The sequence below is a fragment of the Macrobrachium nipponense genome, chromosome 49 (assembly GCF_015104395.2).
Source record: "Macrobrachium nipponense isolate FS-2020 chromosome 49, ASM1510439v2, whole genome shotgun sequence".
NCBI lineage: Eukaryota > Metazoa > Arthropoda > Malacostraca > Decapoda > Palaemonidae > Macrobrachium > Macrobrachium nipponense.
Window position 1 is genome coordinate 9,740,266 of NC_087224.1, and position 19,640 is coordinate 9,759,905.

A 19,640-nucleotide genomic window follows, 5' to 3' on the forward strand; every position below is an offset into this window, starting at 1 on the left:
GTAGCGCTCAAAATTCCCAATATGAATATTGGCCAGTTACTCAGAAACATCGCTGAGCCTCAGAAGCGGATTGTAAGAAAAATAGGAAAAAAATATATATAAAATCAACTCGCTCTATTCTGCCATTCTCTGTAACAGCATTGTTATTAATCATAATAAAACCAAATTCACTGAGGCTGTGGACATGATAGACGTCACAAACACAACCGCGAAAACCAAGTATTAAGGAAATAATCTTGTTCCGAGACTTATCATAACTGGAGAGTCGTGTCTAGACAACATACATCAACATTCAGCTGGGATAATGAAAGGCCCAGCTCCTCCCCTTTCCGTCTGTGCAAATCTGGGGCTATATTTGGGCAAAAATGATGGATGGAGTCAGGGGGTAATCTTCCATACAACCATACAATGTGATTAAGCTGGTATTGATTTTGTTCACGCAGGTATTTTTTCTATTTATCTGCCCATATGTATATATACACATATAATATGAATTCTTGGTTCCGTGGTTCGCGCCCACGAGCCGACGAATTTCTTATCAACTGAAAAATATAAATCCTCTTCGGTTAAGATATTATGAAAATGTATTAATTCCGATGTAGGGCGAATTGGATATGAAAGGACATTTGTAGCTTATTGCTATATATATATATATATATATATATATATATATATATATATATATATATATTATATATATATATAAAAAGGAACTACGAATTTATTGGTACAGAAATGACACTGACAGCCAGCGTAGAAGTCAACAGGGAGGAAATTATCATATCATAAGACCTGGAGGAAACGCTTTATCAGAAGGAGAGACAGATATAGCGCGGTTTGAGACAGGAGGGTGGAAGATGAATGTAGGTTTTCCGTCTGTTCCGTATTGTATTTATCTTTTCCATTGTTTATTATTTTCCTCCAGGTCATTCTGGGCAGAAACCAGAGATCGTGAGTATCGTACAAAAGGGGAATATTTATGAAACATGTTCATTGTTCGTCGGATACCTCGGGAATATCCCATGTCGCTTAATATTTAAGGGTTTAAAACATGGTATGTACTTGTGTGTGGGTAACAAACCTAACGTTTTTCTCTCTCTCTCTCTCTCTCTCTCTCTCTCTCTCTCTATATATATATATATATATATATATATATATATATATATATATATATATATATATATATATATATATATATATATATATATATATATATATATATATATATATATATATATACACATTATGTATATATATCCATTCAGGAAATCGCAGACAACCACATCAGAAGAGACATTTATTGAGACGTTTCGCACATACACTGTGCATCTTCAGTCTGTTGAGATAAAAACACATACATATTAACATTCAATAAGAGCAGCATTCTTAATATAGTAAAAAAAATACAAGACTAAAATTAACTAAAAATTGATAAAAAAAGAACTAAAAATTGGCAAGTAAAGACGAAAAAGTAAAAAGCACAAATAAAAAACAAATACCAAGGCGCAACCAACCGTAGTTGAGAAGGAAGGAGGTAGAATGACTACACTTGGGCAAGAAGTTAAAACGTTGACTATGCCAGATAAAGAGGAGAAGATGAAACTCCACTATTCAACGAGGGAACAAGACGTTTGATATATAATGACTCTAGAGTGGTTAGGTAATCCGAGTCTTTAACTGAGCCTAAAATAGAGAAGTGCTGTTTCTTAACCTCTATCTTGCAATTGATTGCGTGATTTTTTATGTTTGAGTGTTCAGGCCTACTCAATTTTTGACCGGTCCTAAAACTAAAGCCGATGTGACTGCAGTATCTCATCTGCAGCAGCCTCCTAGTCGATCCAACGTCAATTCCGGGACATCCCGGGCACGTAAATTTGTATACCACGCTAGATCGCATGAACTGCTGCAGACGATCTTTGAAGCAGAAAAAAGAACCTATTTTGCTTGGGTTGTTAGATATGAGTTTTATCTTTAGACATGGAATTTCACTTTCAATCATTCTAGTCAGGTGTTGTGAAAATTTGCTGTTGTATATATATGGTATGGAGGCATACATTAGTTTCTTTGGTACGTCTATCATTGGAATGGGTGGTTTAAAATGCAAAGATAAAAGTTTGTTAACAATATTAAAAAATACATCTTTAGGGTACGAGTTTCGTTGGAAGATATTAGATAAAAAATCAATTTCTTTATGAAAGATATCCCAGTTTGATAAATACTTTATTGCTCTATGAACCAGAGTGGAGATGGCATTAAGCTTAAAACTCTTTTGACAAGAGCTATAAAAATTATTAGAAAGTCCCGTATATGTTTACTTCCTAAAAACTGAAGTGTTAAAAATTGAATGATCCCCAGTAATACAAATATCAAGAAACGGTAAGGAATTACCGTTTTCGAGTTGAAGGTCTCGTGGACTCCGTTCTTTAGAAAAGATGACCTGGAATTATTACTCACTCTTAGAAAAAGAGATGACCTAGATATTTGTAAGCCAGACGAGGGAAAAGGTGTTGTAATCTTAAACAAAACTGAATATACAACTAAAATTGAAGAAATTCTCTCCGATAACACTAAATTTAAACTTCTAGGAGAGCCTAACTTTTTCGATATTTATAAACGTGAGGATAAAATTAACAGATTTTTAAGGAAACTAAAAAATGAAAACATATTAGATGGAAATACTTACCAAAACCTTTTTGTTTCTGGCTCTTCATTTAGCATTCTATACGGACTACCGAAAATTCATAAGCCTGGGTTGCCTATTAGACCAATTATGGCGGCTTACAACAGTCCATCTTTTAATATATCTAACTTTTTAGTGTCAATTTTAAATGAGTTTTCTTTAAGCAATACAATGTTAAAAACGGTTACGAGTTTCAGGATCAAATAACTAAAAACAGGATGGTGAACTCTTCATGCCAGTTTTGACGTGTAAGTCGTTGTTTACGAATGTCCCTATTAATGAAACTATAAACATCATAATTGATAGAATATTTCCAAGTGAAGAATTTTTATTTCATGGTTTTAATAAGTTTCTTTTTAAGCAATTTTTAGAACTTGCCGTTCAAGACTCGGCTTTTGTTTTTAACAATAAATTATATTCTCAGGTTGATGGTGTGGCCATGGGTTCTCCCTTGGGTCCATTATTCGCAAATTTTTTTATGTCTAGTCTTGAACAAGAATTTTTGAATTCTTGTCCTGATTCTTTTAAGCCATTGTTCTACAGAAGGTATGTGGACGATACCTTCGCCCTTTTTAGATACGAATGGCAAGCTTCACAATTTTTACAGTTTATTAATTTGAAACACCCTAACATTAATTTTACTGTGGAACTCGAAAACGGTAATTCCTTACCGTTTCTTGATATTTGTATTACTAGGGATCATTCAATTTTTAACACTTCAGTTTTTAGGAAGAAAACATATACGGGACTTTCTAATAATTTTTATAGCTCTTGTCAAAAGAGTTTTAAGCTTAATGCCATCTCCACTCTGGTTCATAGAGCAATAAAGTAATCATCAAAACTAGGGATATCTTTCATAAAGAAATAATTTTTTATCTAATATCTTACAACGAAACTCGTACCCTAAGGATGTATTTTTTTAATATGTTAACAAACTTTTATCTTTTGCATTTTAAACCCCCACCATTCCAATGATAGACGTACCAAGAAAACTAATGTATGCCTCCATACCTTATATATACAACAGCAAATTTTCACACCTGACTAGAATGATTGAAAGTGAAATTCCATGTCTAAAGATAAAACTCATATCTAACAACCCAAGCAAAATAGGTTCTTTTTTCTGCTTCAAAGATCGTCTGCAGCAGTTCATGCGATCTAACGTGGTATACAAATTTACGTGCCCGGGATGTCCCGGAATTGACGTTGGATCGACTGGGAGGCTGCTGCAGATGAGATACTGCAGTCACATGGGCTTGAGTTTTAGGTCGGGTCAAAAATTGAGTAGGCCTGAACACTCAAACATAAAAAAATCACGCAATCAATTGCAAGATAGAGGTTAAGAAACAGCACTTCTCTATTTTAGGCTCAGTTAAAGACTCGGATTACCTAACCACTCTATAGTCATTATATATCAAACGTCTTGTTCCCTCGTTGAATAGTGGAGTTTCATCTTCTCCTCTTTATCTGGCATAGTCAACGTTTTAACTTCTTGCCCAAGTGTAGTCATTCTACCTCCTTCCTTCTCAACTACGGTTGGTTGCGCCTTGGTATTTGTTTTTTATTTGTGCTTTTTACTTTTTCGTCTTTACTTGCCAATTTTTAGTTCTTTTTTTATCAATTTTTAGTTAATTTTAGTCTTGTATTTTTTTTACTATATTAAGAATCCTGCTCTTATTGCAATGCTAATTTATTGTTTTTTATGTGTTTTTTAATCTCAACAGACTGAAGATGCACATTGTATGTGCGAAACGTCTCAATAAATGTCTTCTGATGTGGTTTGTCTGCGATTTCCTGAATGGATATATATACATAATGTGTATATATATATATATATATAAAAAAAAGTATATATATCTATATATATATATATGTATATATATATATATATATATATATATATATCATTCAGGAAATCGCAGACAACCACATCAGAAGAGACATTTATTGAGACATTTCGCACATACAATGTGCATCTATATATATATATATATATATATATATATATATATATATATATATATATATAGTATATAATAATATATATATATATCTATAATGAATATATATATATATATATATATATATATATATATATATATATATATATACATATATATATATATATTTAATATATATATATATATATATATATATATATATATATATATATATATATATAGTATATATATATATATATTATATATATATATATATATATATTATATATATATATATATATATATATATATATAATTATAGAGAGAGAGAGAGAGAGAGAGAGAGAGAGAGAGAGAATTCGCAGACAACCACATCAGAAGAGACATTTATTGAGACGTTTCGCACATACAATGTGCATCTATATTAATATTATATTATTATATATATATATATATATCTATCATTACACTTATATAATATAATCAGTATATATTCTAATAATATATATATATATTATATCATATATATATATATATAATGTATTTTGAGGGCCGTATATAATATATATTATAATTCAGTCTATCTCTCTCTATATCTATATCTATATCTCTATCTATTCATATCTTTATATATGCATATATATCTCTCTTATATCTATATATATATATCTATCATAGATAATTCATATATTAGATCTATATATATATTATTATATATATACCTATAATACTATATTTCTATATACATATATGTCATATATATCATATATCTCTATATATATCTATATATATCTATATATATCTAGGATCTATACATATAATATCTATACATAATCTGTATATATATAGAATATAATATCTAAATTATCTACGATCCAGATAGAGAGGAGAGAGAGAAGAGAGAGCGAGATAGAGAGAGATCGGAGATAGAGAAAACGTTAGGTTTGTAACCCACACACAAATGCATACCATTTTTAAACCCTTGAATATTAAGCGACATGGGATATTCCCGAGGTATCCGACGAACTATGAACATGTTTTATAAATATTCCCCTTTTGTACGACACTCACGATCTCTGGTTTCTGCCCAGAATGACCTGGAGGAAAATAATGGAAAAGATAAATACAATACAGAACAGACGGAATACCTACATTCATCTTCCACCCTCCTGTCTCAAACCGCGCTATATCTGTCTCTCCTTCTGATATAGCGTTTCCTCCAGGTCTTATGATATGATAACTTCCTCCCTGTTGACTTCTACGCTGGCTGTCAGTGTCATTTCTCTACCAATAAATTCGTAGTTCCTTTATATATATATATATATATATATACATATATATATATATATATATTACATATATATATATATATATATATATATATATAATATATATATTAGATACAAATAAAAGCTAAAATGTACTTTCATATCCAATTCGCCCCACCTCGGAATTAATATATTTTTATAATATCTTAACCGAAGGAGATTTTTTTTTTTAGTTCATAAGAAATTCGTCGGTTCGTGGGCGCGAACCACGGAACCAACAATTCATGACGTACAGTGAAGCTCTTTTTTCCCACAAGACTATCATGTCATTTGTAGCTTTAATGCGTGTCCTTGTGACCATTTTCATATGCATTCTTTCCCTTATCTCCTACAATAACCAAATCCGAGAGGGTCTGATCAATTTTGTCCTACCCAGGTTACAGTAGTGGGAGACATGACACAGCCAACCTGCCCCATGCTAACCGGTTTGTCCGTCCCAGGGTGGGGGCGGAGTTAGTAGGGGAGACATATAACTTCCTCCTTCAAACCTGTCAGCCCTGGGTGGGCGTTGGGTAGATAGGGGATCGCCAGGGTAGGGAAAACATCCACCCTCTTCCTTCAAATCTGTTTGTCAGCCCCGGGTGGGGGGTTGGGTAGATAGGGGATCGCCAGGGTAGGGGAAACATTCACCCTCCTCCTTCAATCTGGGTGTGTCAGGGGCCCCGGGTGGGGGGTTAAAGGTAGGTATGGGATCGCCAGGGTTAAGGAAACTCCACCCCTCCTCCTTCAAATCTGTTTGTGCAGCCCCGGGTGGGGGGTTGGGTAGATAGGGGATCGCCAGGGTAGGGGAAACATTCACCCACTTCATCATCTCTACCTGGAACCAAAGAGCACTTGAATACGAAGACAGTCTCTCTCTCTCTCTCTCTCTCTCTCTCTCCATGACTTTGAAGAATTGACTAGGAATATCCTTCATGTCAAAAGCAGGAAATCAAGGAAGGACGCATGGAAACATGAAAGCAAATAACAAGAAACACAAAAAAATGAAGGATAAGAATCTGATACAATGTTTCAAAACCATAAATCTAATGCGATACAACGGAGAATATGCAAACAACAAACCGATACAATTCGAAGAAAGAACAGGTGGCCGATAAGGAACCGAGATGAAAAAAGGCCGGACTTCAAAAGAAAGATGACTAGAATGCTCGAGAAGTAATACTTTTGAACTTCAAAGGGATTATCTGAAAAAACGATCGTAATATCTGTTATATAATTCTCGATATCCATCTCCCCTCCAGATGGTCATCAGAGAGAGAGAGAGAGAGAGAGAGAGAGAGACTGTCTTCATATTCAAGTGCTCTTTGGTTCCAGGTAGAGACGAACAAGCTGCTTCTTATATCTTACTATAATGGGCACAATGTCTGTCGGTCCGTCTGTCATTCAATCACGGCCAAACGTCTGGTCCAATGGGCATGAAACTCGGCAGGGTTATAGTGGTGACCCCCAAGATGGTTTATAATGGGGTTTCATCCTACCCCACCCAGCCCTCCAAAGGGGGTGGGGGTGAGAAGGGATTCCTTGAAACAGAGCTGGTTCTGCCCGTGAAAAGAGGCTGGTTACGCCCGTAGACTTAGTTACGTTACGAATTTATCATACATGATTTCTGTATACATATGTTTGCTAGTTTATATAATTGTCTTTTAGCGTCTTCTCAACAGTATCGTAGCTCCGGCTACGATACTGTTGAGAAAACAGCCTTTAGTTCTCTTTCAAATTTGCTTTCTTATTGTATTTTGTTGTATAGTCCTGGTACATCATGTTCAAATGCTCTCTCACCTGACTTGCAATTCTAGGTTCAAATTTAACCTATTTGCTTCATTCGCATGTCTGATCACAATATCCATTCCAGTCATTTTTTTTTCTTTTATCAAACAAAAACATATTTTAGATATTTACTGACAAGAGAGAAATGTATGAAGGGCTTTAGACTTTGTCATAAAAACATAAATCAGGACTAATAATGTTTTAGCTGAAAAATACGTTTATTTTATCAGTGACAATATCTGACAAAGGAGAGAGAGAGAAAAAAAAATTTTTTTTTGCTTCCTATGAAATTACAAAAATAATGAAACTACTGACAGCTACAAAATAACACGATTAATAAATTTGATTCGTGATAATCAAATGATAATCTTTGTTAGTATAAAACTATATTCATTTCATCATTGTGAAAAACATCTGACAAAATATAATGAAAAATAAAATATTCCCGAGTCGTCAATGAACCTTTATATGCTTTGAAAACTACTGGAAAAAAGATAAGCAAGATTTAACTTACCTTGTAAAATATTGATTATTAATTTTTTTTAGGTCATCAAGACTTTGTGTGTGTGTGTGTGTGTGTGTGTGTGTTAGCAGGTACGGAAGAGTGGCTAACTTATTCCTGTAATATATTCACTACTGCAGACAAGAATTTCGGAGCTGATGTTATTCCCTCAGAATGTATTTAAAACTGGTACAATAAAAACATGCATCCATTAACACAATATTTCAGTCTTTTGTGTTTTCAATGGTATCGTGGGAGTTCGATATTCATTGTCAGATATCCACTAATGGAGACATGAAATAAAGGTTGACGTTGTTGTTGCATGCATGCGTGCTTACACGCAATCTAGGACCCAATAAATAAATGAATAAATACGATCTCGGAGTGATACTCTTAGGAATGATATCGTGAAGGACTTTCATTTTTCATGATGAAATAGGTGGTGGTAATGGGACTGTAAAAGCATATACTGTTATTAACCCTGTTTAAGATCCCACAGTTTTAAAAAACATATCAACAGTATATGAGACAACCCCAGCTTTAAAAACCGACTGAGAGAGAGAGAGAGAGAGAGGAGAGAGAGAGAGAGAGAGAGAGAGAGAGAGACGCAAGATTCCAGACAGCATACATCAAGACATGGACGTGATATGAAACGTTCTGACACGTAGCTCTTTCCCTTGGAATACATTGGAATACATTTACGTCAAACTTCTCGAAGGGAAACAACTATGAATATGGAAATCTCTCTCTCTCTCTCTCTCTCTCTCTCTCTCTCCATCAAATCCCGGAAGATTCATATGAGGAACTTTGCATTGTTCTTCATAAAAATATCACTGTTATTATTTAAAAAAAACGAGAGACAAAGAAACGCTAAAAAACACAACAAACACACACACGCACACTCACAAACAAACGAAGAATCCTGAAGTAACAACAAAAGAGGTATATACTGTGACGGGTTTTCACGGAGGAATTATTAACAGGAAATATACGAGTAACAAAAAAAAAAAATTAAGATATACAAAAAGGAGGAAACGTTCTATATACAAATAGCGAAGACACCATAAATAATTCTGATACTGCTCAGTGTTAATGATTGCTCAATCATAGTAATGGACAGCAGTAAAGTATATTATTTTTATAATGTTAGTCTCATGATAAGGGAATTATTATAGTATCTATGTTTTTATAATGCTTAAGCATCTATGGATGGCTGACATGATGTATAGAAACTAAATAAGAAAAATAATATTCTTCTAAACAAAAAGTTCAGTCCATAAACCTCCGTAGATAGAAATACATTTCCATAATGACATATATATATACACACATATATATATATATACATATATATAATTACATTACACGGTTTTAGGAAGTCTTCTGGGATGTTCTGAGGTTGTAACAATCCCATGTTTTTTTTTCAAACGCGGCTACAACCCACAACTGTCGCCTATTGGGTTTATGGTTAAGACTGAACCTGGTATCACTTTGGTTATAATGGATAAATAATTACTGATTGTCAGGGACCAAATATAAATATAAACGTATAATATATATATATATATATATATATAGATATATATATATATATACATATATATATATATATATATATATATATATATATATATATATATATATATATATATATATATATATATATATATATATATATGTATATATACATACATGCATATATATATGTACACACATATATATATATATTATATTATATATCTATATTATATATATATATATATATATATATATTATAATATATATATATACACATAATACACATATATTCTATATATATATATATATATATATATATATATATATATATAGAGAGAGAGAGAGCGAGAGAGAGAGAGAGAAGAGAGAGAGAGAGAGTGCGAGAAACAGAGAGAGAGAGAGAGAGAGAGAGAGAGAGAGAGAGAGAGTAATTAATGTCAGAAGACAGTCACTGAATGCTATACTTTTTTCTAAACGGTTCATACGAAAGTGTGGTTAAATAAAATAGCCACGAAAAGTCGCACAATGAGAGAGAGAGAGAGAGAGAGAGAGAGAGAGAGAGAGAGAGGAGAGAGAGAGAGAGAGAGAGATGACGTTTTTGTTCGACTTCATCTGACGACGGACGAAAACACGGTTTCCAGGTTCTCTTCAGAAAAGAGCTTTTATCAGAGACTGAACGTTTTATTGTTCGTGTTTTTCCCTCAGAGTCACGTCCTTTTCAACGAGTGACTTTTTCTGTCTAACTTTTTTCTTTTTACTTTCGAAATATATTCCTCCAGGAAGCTAAATTTTGTCTAATTTTTTTTTAACTTTTTTTAAATATCTCTACAGGAAGATAAATGTATCTGTTCGATTTTTTCAACTTTCCAAAAATATCTCTCCAAGAAGCTAAATATATTTAGTCTAATTTTCTTTTTAACTTTCGAAATATATCTCTCCAGAAAGCTAAATATAATTAATCTAATTTTCTTTTTAACTTTCGAAATATATCTCTCCAGAAGCTAAATACATTTAGTGTAATATTCTTTTTAACTTTCTGAAAAATATCCACCCAGTAAGCTAAATACATTTAGTCTAATTTTCTTTTTAACTTTCGAAAAATATCTCTCCAGGAATCTCAATATATTTAGTCTAATTTTTTTAGCTTTCAAAAACATCCCTCCAGTAAGCTAAATATAATTAGTCTATTTTCTTTTTCACTTTCGAAAAATATCTCTCCAGGAAGCTAAATATATTTAGTTGAAACATTTTTTTTAACATTCGAAAACATTTAGCAACGGAAATATCAATTTTTTTTAACATTGGAAAGAATTTACCTCTTTAAATGTCCCATTCCTAAAGCAAATATTCTTCAAACAATATATCCTATAGGAGCTCAAAAGTCTTATGTCTAATATTCTGCCACAACATTGGAGTTGATCCTGTTTAAGGCATTCGAACTTATTCGGTCTAATATTTAAAACGTTTAAAAAAATTTCCTTTAATAAAACTAAACAGTTCCAAGTTCTCGAGCGATTGTATAAAAAACATCCTTTCTGGGTACAGAATGCTTCAGTCCCTCATTTGAAAATTGTTCGAATACATAATCCTTTCAGAGTTCAATATCTTACCACCCATCCACCCACAACACTTTGTAAACGTGATGTAAATCTCTTTAGGTGCTTTTAGAATTTAACAAACGATCGAAAACGTTCCTTTTACGAAATCACACTTGTTAGTTGCGCGTTTTGCAAAATTTCAATAGTATTATCTTCAACATAACGATCGGTTTCAGTCAGTCAAGAGGAACTTTAGTGATATTTTTGCGTTCACGATTTTACATCAACCTGTTTTTAGGGAAAGTAAGACTACTACTACCTCGTAGTTACTCAATAATACTAGTAACTTCTATTAATAGTAACGGAAGTATGAATATTAATGTAAGTAGTCATTCTAATGCTCGAAGCAATACAAATATTAATACAAAATTCATGACCAAAACTCATATAAGTCGTTATTCAAATATTGCTACTTAAATATGACAACACACATAATATGTGAGTGTGTGTGTGTAATAGCAATTCAGTTTTCAACTTAGATTTAAAAAAAAATTTGCAGTCATGGATTCGCGTCACTCCTGACCCTGCAAAACGAAACGGGCTATATTTCACGAAATTTCATTTCTCAAATTTATTTTTTACTAAATAATTCTGGGACAAAGGCTGACCATTCCTGCTAAAAAAACGAAAAGATGGGCTCAATTCCATATTTCGAAGCTTCATATTTTAGGGAGATTTTTCACTCCCTGGAAATAAATAAACATAAAAGGCTTGACAACGAAAGGTTTTCGACCACTTTTCATGTTTTAAGGGCTCGTGTTTTTTAAAAAAAAAATCTGCTGCGATGCTTTTTCTAAAAGCCGATGCATATCAACTGTGCATTTGATGTCTAGGCCAGTACTTTAAGACGCTCCTGATTGGCTGTTGATAAGCCAATCGCAGGGCTGGAAACTCTCCTCAGTCTCTCTCGAGAGTTCACTTAGGCAGGATGTATATTCCACCTCTCCTAAAGAGACTGAGAGTTTCCAGCCCTGCGATTGGCTTATCAACAGCCAATCAGGAGCGTAGTAAGGGACTGGCCTAGACATCAAATGCACGGCTGATTTGATTTTACCATAACAATTATAATAATTACTGAGCAAATATCGTTACTTACAAAAAGGATAATTAACACTTTCTCTTTATCATCAGAATAACTTTACTGAGACAAACTGAAACCACAAATTCATACGAGTTCAAAAAGAGATAATCGACATATCAATAAAATTTGGAGAATTAACAGGAAGCTATTTGTTTCAAATAGTCTTCATAACAAGAAGCTATTTGTTTCAAATAGTATTCATAACAAGAAGCTATTTGTTTCAAATAGTCTTCATAACAAGAAGCTATTTGTTTTTTCAAACATAAAGTCTCATAACAAGAGGCTATTTGTTTCAAATAATCTCATACAGAAGGCTATTGTTGTCAAATAGTCTTCATACAAGAAGCTATTTGTTTCAAATAGTCTTCATAGTCAGAAGGTATTTGTTTAAATAATTCATTCAATAACAAGATGGCTATTTGTTTTCAAATAATATTCTTCATAACAAGAAGGATTTGTTTCAAATAGTCTTCATAACAAGAAGCTATTTGTTTCAAATAGTCTTCATAACAAGAGGCTATTTGTTTCAAATAGTCTTCATAACAAGAAGCTATTTGTTTCAAATAGTCTTCATAACAAGAAGCTATTTGTTTCAAATAGTCTTCATAACAAGAAGCTATTTGTTTCAAATAGTCTTCATAACAAGAGGCTATTTGTTTCAAATAGTCTTCATAACAAGAAGCTATTTGTTTCAAATAGTCTTCATAACAAGAGGCTATTTGTTTCAAATAGTCTTCATAACAAGAGGCTATTTGTTTCAAATAGTCTTCATAACAAGAAGCTATTTGTTTCAAATAGTATTCCTAACAAGAAGCTATTTGTTTCAAATAGTCTTCATAACAAGAAGCTATTTGTATAAAACTACCTTCAAAAATTGCTTCAAGTCATAGCGTTGAAAATGACATTTCCACAACTCTTCCATTTCCTTGTCATTTCCTCATCTTACACCTCCCGCCCATAAACAGTGGAGACGCCGATTACAAATATTGCATTCCAACCCATTCCCGTTTTATTTTCAGGAATAAAAGCAGAACCGCTTAAGTTACTGAGCCATTTTTCCAACAAGACCTGACTTATGCAAAGATTCCACCTTCGCATTCAAGTCGAGATCTCTAGGCTTGTGGGGTATGTAAGGTTTCTCCCCCCAGCCCCAGCGCCCCCCCCTACCCCCCCCATCAAGCTATCCTTGCATACTGCTCTCTCTCTCTCTCTCTCTCTCTCTCTCTCTCTCATGTATGTATGTGTTTTTGTGAAATAGTGTTTCTACCATTACTATTACATCAAAAATAAACAAACACGAACCTCAATGTCAAATTACAATACAAACCAATTCGTATGTTGAAGCATGAGGACATTATCATCACATCTTCAACAATATCATCGCAAGATGGGACGTGATAGGGAACAGGCTGTGATAAGTAAATATTCATGTAAACAAATCAATGAAATGGCGTTAGTCAGCGTTTAAATGTCCCCTAAAGCAACCCACTTCAAAAATCAATTAATTGTTGAAGCTCGTTTATAGAGAGATAACATCAAAATAATAATACTAAAAGTCCAAATCACCCAACCCTGCTTACCTCTCTCTCTCTCTCTCTCTCTCTCTCTCTCTCTCTCTCTCTCAACAACCTGCATCCGCCGCTATATTTGTAAGAGCCCCCTAATGTCAAGGAAATGGAGATTTACGGCCGAGCAGGGAATGCATACAGATAGCACTGCTTGAAGGATATGAAAGGCTGCATAATTTATCTGCCTTTTATTGAGGAGAGAGAGAGAGCAGGCAACCTTCGAGCTCTCAGTAGCGAAGGCAAAAAAAAAAAAAAACAGGATTGTCGTGCTTCGGGACGTTTCGAAAATGCGTTGAAAAAGGGAAATAATATTCGGGAATATGTTTCATTGGAGATGAGGTGAAAATTAAAAGGTATTACATTTTGGAAAAATTTATATTTCGTTGGCATTATTCATTTGTTCGGCATTGGGGAACGTACTGAATATCAATATCAATGTTTGGAAGTCTGTTGGACATACATTTCGTTTTATATACGATTCACTTTACACTGAAAAACACGAAAATATCTAAGCCGAATTTTCTATATTTAAAAAGGTGAAATGATGCTGCTTGGTCACTAATTCGAGATGATCCAAAAAGAAGGATTTTGATTGAGATATTTCATTAAGAACAGGGGAAGATTATCAGGCGCATATCATTTTTAAAAATCATGCAATTACGAGTGATAGAAAAGATTGCAATTATACGAACAGATATCATTTCTAAATAATAAATCTCTTTCAGTTTCCCTACGAAAAAATTATCACCAAGATAATATATTTCTACAACATAGCCATCCATCTGAAAGGTTTATTAAGCTGAGAAATATTTCAAATGTATTTTTTCAAAATCACCATATCTCTGAGTTTAGAGAGAAACATTATAGTTGCTAACAGATATATATATAAGGAGTTTTTTCTTTTAATTCAATGAATCTATAAGTATTTCATTTAGAGCTGACAGCCTAGAACAGTGATTGTTAACAGGGGGTATCAATACCCCTGGGGGCATGAGAACCACATGCTGGGGGTATGGGACTTGATCTCTGGATATTTGTATAGATTTGATTTTAAAGTGTCAATGTATACCTCACTACAATGATAAATTACGAATTAGAACTGTTATTCCATAGTTTTTAAAGCGAAGTAGGTACCATTTTAAACTCTCATGAATGAAATAAGGAAACATTTACCAAGTTTAATAATCAAACTAAGTATATTAAATTATACTTTCAATAAATAGGACTGTAGAGGACTTCAGCAAAGGGGGTATGGAACCATATTGGCCATTTCATCGCGGGTCTGGAGTCATTAGAGGGTTAAGAACCCCAGGCCTGGAACGGCCTGGAACGAAGTAACAGCAGAGGAGGGAAATGAACTAAGGTGTGATGAAAAGTAGATGGAAGATTAAAATGCCAAAACTACAACGTGTAGAGAGAGAGAGAGAGAGAGAGAGAGAGAGAGAGAGAGAGAGAGAGCTAAAATCATATTAGAATTCTGAAAAAAAACTGCATTCAACTTCAGCTCCAGCTGAAAAAAATTTTGAGTTCGTTTCAAATAAAAACTTTTTTTTTTTTTTTTTTTTTGCCAGGGAATAAAAATCTTAATATTTTTTCCAATCTTTCATTCCCAGTCACGTACTTATCCCAGCGGGGCATTTTTAAGTCGAATATTTTTTAGCCAACGGCCGAAAGTTTCCAATTTAGAAACTCGCATGTCTTTGGCTCCATATTCGGGAAATATTCGGGAACGCTTTCTCCAGGAGCGAATGTTTTTTTTTTTTTTTTTTTTTTTTTTTTTTTTGTTTTTTTTTTTCTTTTAGTAAACTATTTGGCAAACGATCGAAGACCCTTTTTATTTAATGGCTAAGGGGATTTTCATCCAACATTTGGAATCTTGCAAAAACTGCAACTTGAACGAGTATTTTCTCCTCAGGAGTTTGGGTACAAAACTTTCTCCTCAGTATTTTGGACACAATATTTTCTTCTCAGGAATTTGGACATAATATTTTCTTCTCAGGAATTTGGACGTAATACTTTCTCCTCAGGAATTTGAACTCAATACTTTCTCCTCAGGAATTTGGACAAAGTAATTTCTCCTCAAGAATATAGACTCAATACTTTCTCCACAGGATTTTGGACAAAAAAACTTTCTCCTCATGAATTTGAACTCAATACTTGCTCCTCAGAAACTTGGACACAATACTTTCTCCTCAGGAATTCGGTAACAACACTTTCTCCTCAGAATTGAAAGCAATATTTTCCTCTCAGGAATTTGGACACAATACTTTCTCCTCAGGAAACTGGATACAATACTTTCTCATCAGGAATTTGAACTCAATAATTTCATCTCATGAATTTGAACAATACTTTCTCTTCAAGAATTTGGATACATCTAAACTTAAAACTCGGAAATTTTCTAAACCTTTCCGTTCAAGAACTTGCACCTGGGAAGTAATGTAAAGAATATCTCTATGCACATAATACTAACGGATGTTCACGATTTAATCGAAATACTTATAATAAATTAATAATACTGGCTTCAAGAATTTTGGTGGAATACTATTAAAAATGATAACTATATCAATAACTATTGAAAAAAAAAAAAAAAAAAAAACTAGTCTCCACTAAGATAGATAAGAAAATAAGAAACACTTTTGACGATAATTACCCAGAGTAATACAATGAAAATATATCGCCAGCAATCACTAGATAAAATTTACATGATATAAAACTAACCTCAATATTAACCCGAACTACTCGTCTATACTAAGGTATGATTAAAGTAAAAAAAGAAAATAATAATAATTAACCCATCAAGGTATAAGACGAAAATATGTCACCTTCACAGCCTTTGATATACGAACGGCAATATATAATCTAGTCGATACATTTTCCAGAATTTATCAGTAAAAAAAAAATGCTTTATGATCACAGTCCATTTTCGTATGAATACTTTGTCTGGAAAGAATTTATGAGAAATTATTTATGAGAATTTATGGAAATTTATTTTCAATTTGTCGAGAGTCAATTCCTCATCCTTTGGGGGGGGAACGGCCGTTTCGGAAAATGAGGGAGATAATTTTTCATTATAAGACTTATCGCTGTTTATGGAGTGGATGAATGCAGAGCCTCTCCTCGGAATATCACGATAGTCAAGGGAAACCATTATTATTATCATTATTGTTACTCAAAAATGTGCAGATATTCTTATGGAAAACCCTTAAAATGCAATTAGCATCCCGTTCTTTATAATATATGAGAAATGACACATTCGTTAAAAACTGGGAAACAGAAGGAGAAGAATAATAAAGACTTAAGAAAAAGAAAATGGAAGTCACGAATGAGTTACTTAAACTCTCACTTAATTAATAAAAAAAATAAAAGCATCATGGTTCAGTGGTACAGCACTATGGCCCTCAATGGGTGGGACCGAGCTCGCTACCAGTCTACAGCTCGGAAGTCTCGTCATCTACAAATGGGCAACAGCATTTGCTAGGAATAATAAAAGGTGTAAGGCTAGCAACCTTATCCCTTAAAAAAAAAAAGACTTCTAAGAAAACCTCTCCAAATAAAAACAAGCGAAAATTAAGTTCTCTGTACAGTATAAAATGCTGTATGAAATTCTCAGCCACAGCACGGTGGTGGCCTGTCCTACTGCGTTACCAGCCGCACGATCATGGCTAACTTTAACCTTAAATAAAATCGAAACTACTGAGGCTAGAGGGCTGCAATTTGGTACGTTTGATGACTGGAGGGTGGATGATCAACATACCAATTTGCAGCACTCTAGCCTCAGTAGTTTGTAAGATCTGAGGGCGGGGAGAAAAAGTGTGGACGGACAGACAAAGAGCTCTTAATGTCACGGAACTCGAGATTTATCAAGTGGCTGGAAACGCATACTACAAATGCCTCCTCCTCCTCCTCCTCCTCCTACTCCTTCGAAGATGTACGGACGGCTGCATCAAATGAGAGCTCTATATATTTTCGGCTAATGGGAAAGTATACCCTATTACGCCCTCATTCTCTCCCGGCTTCGGTGGGCCATTACTGTGGCCCTCTGCCGCTCCCACCAGACTCCCAGGGTCTGTGGGATTCATGGATGTTAGTCATGCATGCCAAGCACTGAAGCAACTATGGCCCATTTAACCCTTAGAATCAAACATTAATTTGGCTAAAACGGTGAACTTATTGTGTTTCTTTATAGCAACGTAAATTCATCTCATCACTATGGGGGAATTTACTTTACGCTTTACGGAATACTAAGAAGACGACTATCAGTAGTAAAAATGTAAGGTTTCCTCATTCTTCCAAGCATGAGATATAGTGTGCTAAAATGAAATTACCTGAAGAAAATAAATCAGTAACAAACTAAATGTCACTTTTATCTATCATTTTCCATTAAACCTAAAACTCATTGTAAGCAGTTTTTATCTGCTTTCATAAAGTTAACAAAGGATTTTTCTGAAGAATCTAAAAGACAAGGAACCATATAAGTCATATGATACCCTGCTGTCCCATTCAACAACGATTATCCCATAGGTCCAAATCATCATAAATAGTACTCATATTCTCAAAATCTAGTATATAAATAGATGTATGTGTGTGTATGTTCCACATACACTCTGAAACACATTGATCAATTTCAACCAAACCTGGTATACATACGACATACCATCTGGGAAAGAATACTGTGGCAGTAAGACATCACTGGTACCAAAGGGTGGGGGGAGGGGGGGGGCTGTAGGAAGGGGGAAAATGTAAAAATTACAGAAAACGACAGATATTAGTGTCTATTCCATAGTTTTTGAGGTCGCTGAGATGAATAGTGACACTACCGTTGCACTTTAAGCCTAAGTTCAGACCTGATAAGGAAGGGAGGTTGGAAAGGGAAGTGGGAAGGGGATGACATGTAAATATAACCGAAAAACGACAGATATTAGTGTCTAATCCATAGTTTTCGAGGTCGCTGGGATGCATAGAGACACTCCCGATGCCATTCAAGTCCAAGTTCAGCCCCAATAGGAAAGGGGGGTGAGAAGAGGCAAAATATAAAATGTCAAAAATGCTGGGAAATGTAACTGAAGCTCCATCTTAACAGGAATGAGAGAGAGAGAGAGTGAGAGAGACAGAATTCATTGTTTGTCATTCAGAGCTTTCCCCAGCAGAGCAGGGCTGGTTAGCTAGTGACACTATATAAAACAAACTTTTCACGTTATGCCTTGAGAGTAAATATTTTCGCAAAGGTATATACAACATTTGCGCACGACGAAATGTTTGGCATAAACATGAAACTTTCAAAAGCATAGCGTCATAAACGAGGGGTTTTCTGTATACTCAACTTCTCCCTAAAATGGACTTAACTGAACAATAAAACTCCGGAATGTCTTCTCGGAGTTGGATGCAGAAGTTTTCTTCAACTTCAGGTTATTTTTACTCCTTAATAAAAGGGGATGAGAAACAGGAAGGCTGAGAATTATCTTTGCGAATTAAATAAACTGCTGTGTTATTAGATAATATTTTTATTTCAAGGAGCAGAAAATGATTACAATTATATATTAACCACTAATTTACCGTTTCATAATTTTTATTATATTTCAGTTATATTAAGCTTATTACCTGTAGACTATAGTACAATATATATATATATATATATATATATATAGATATATATTATAC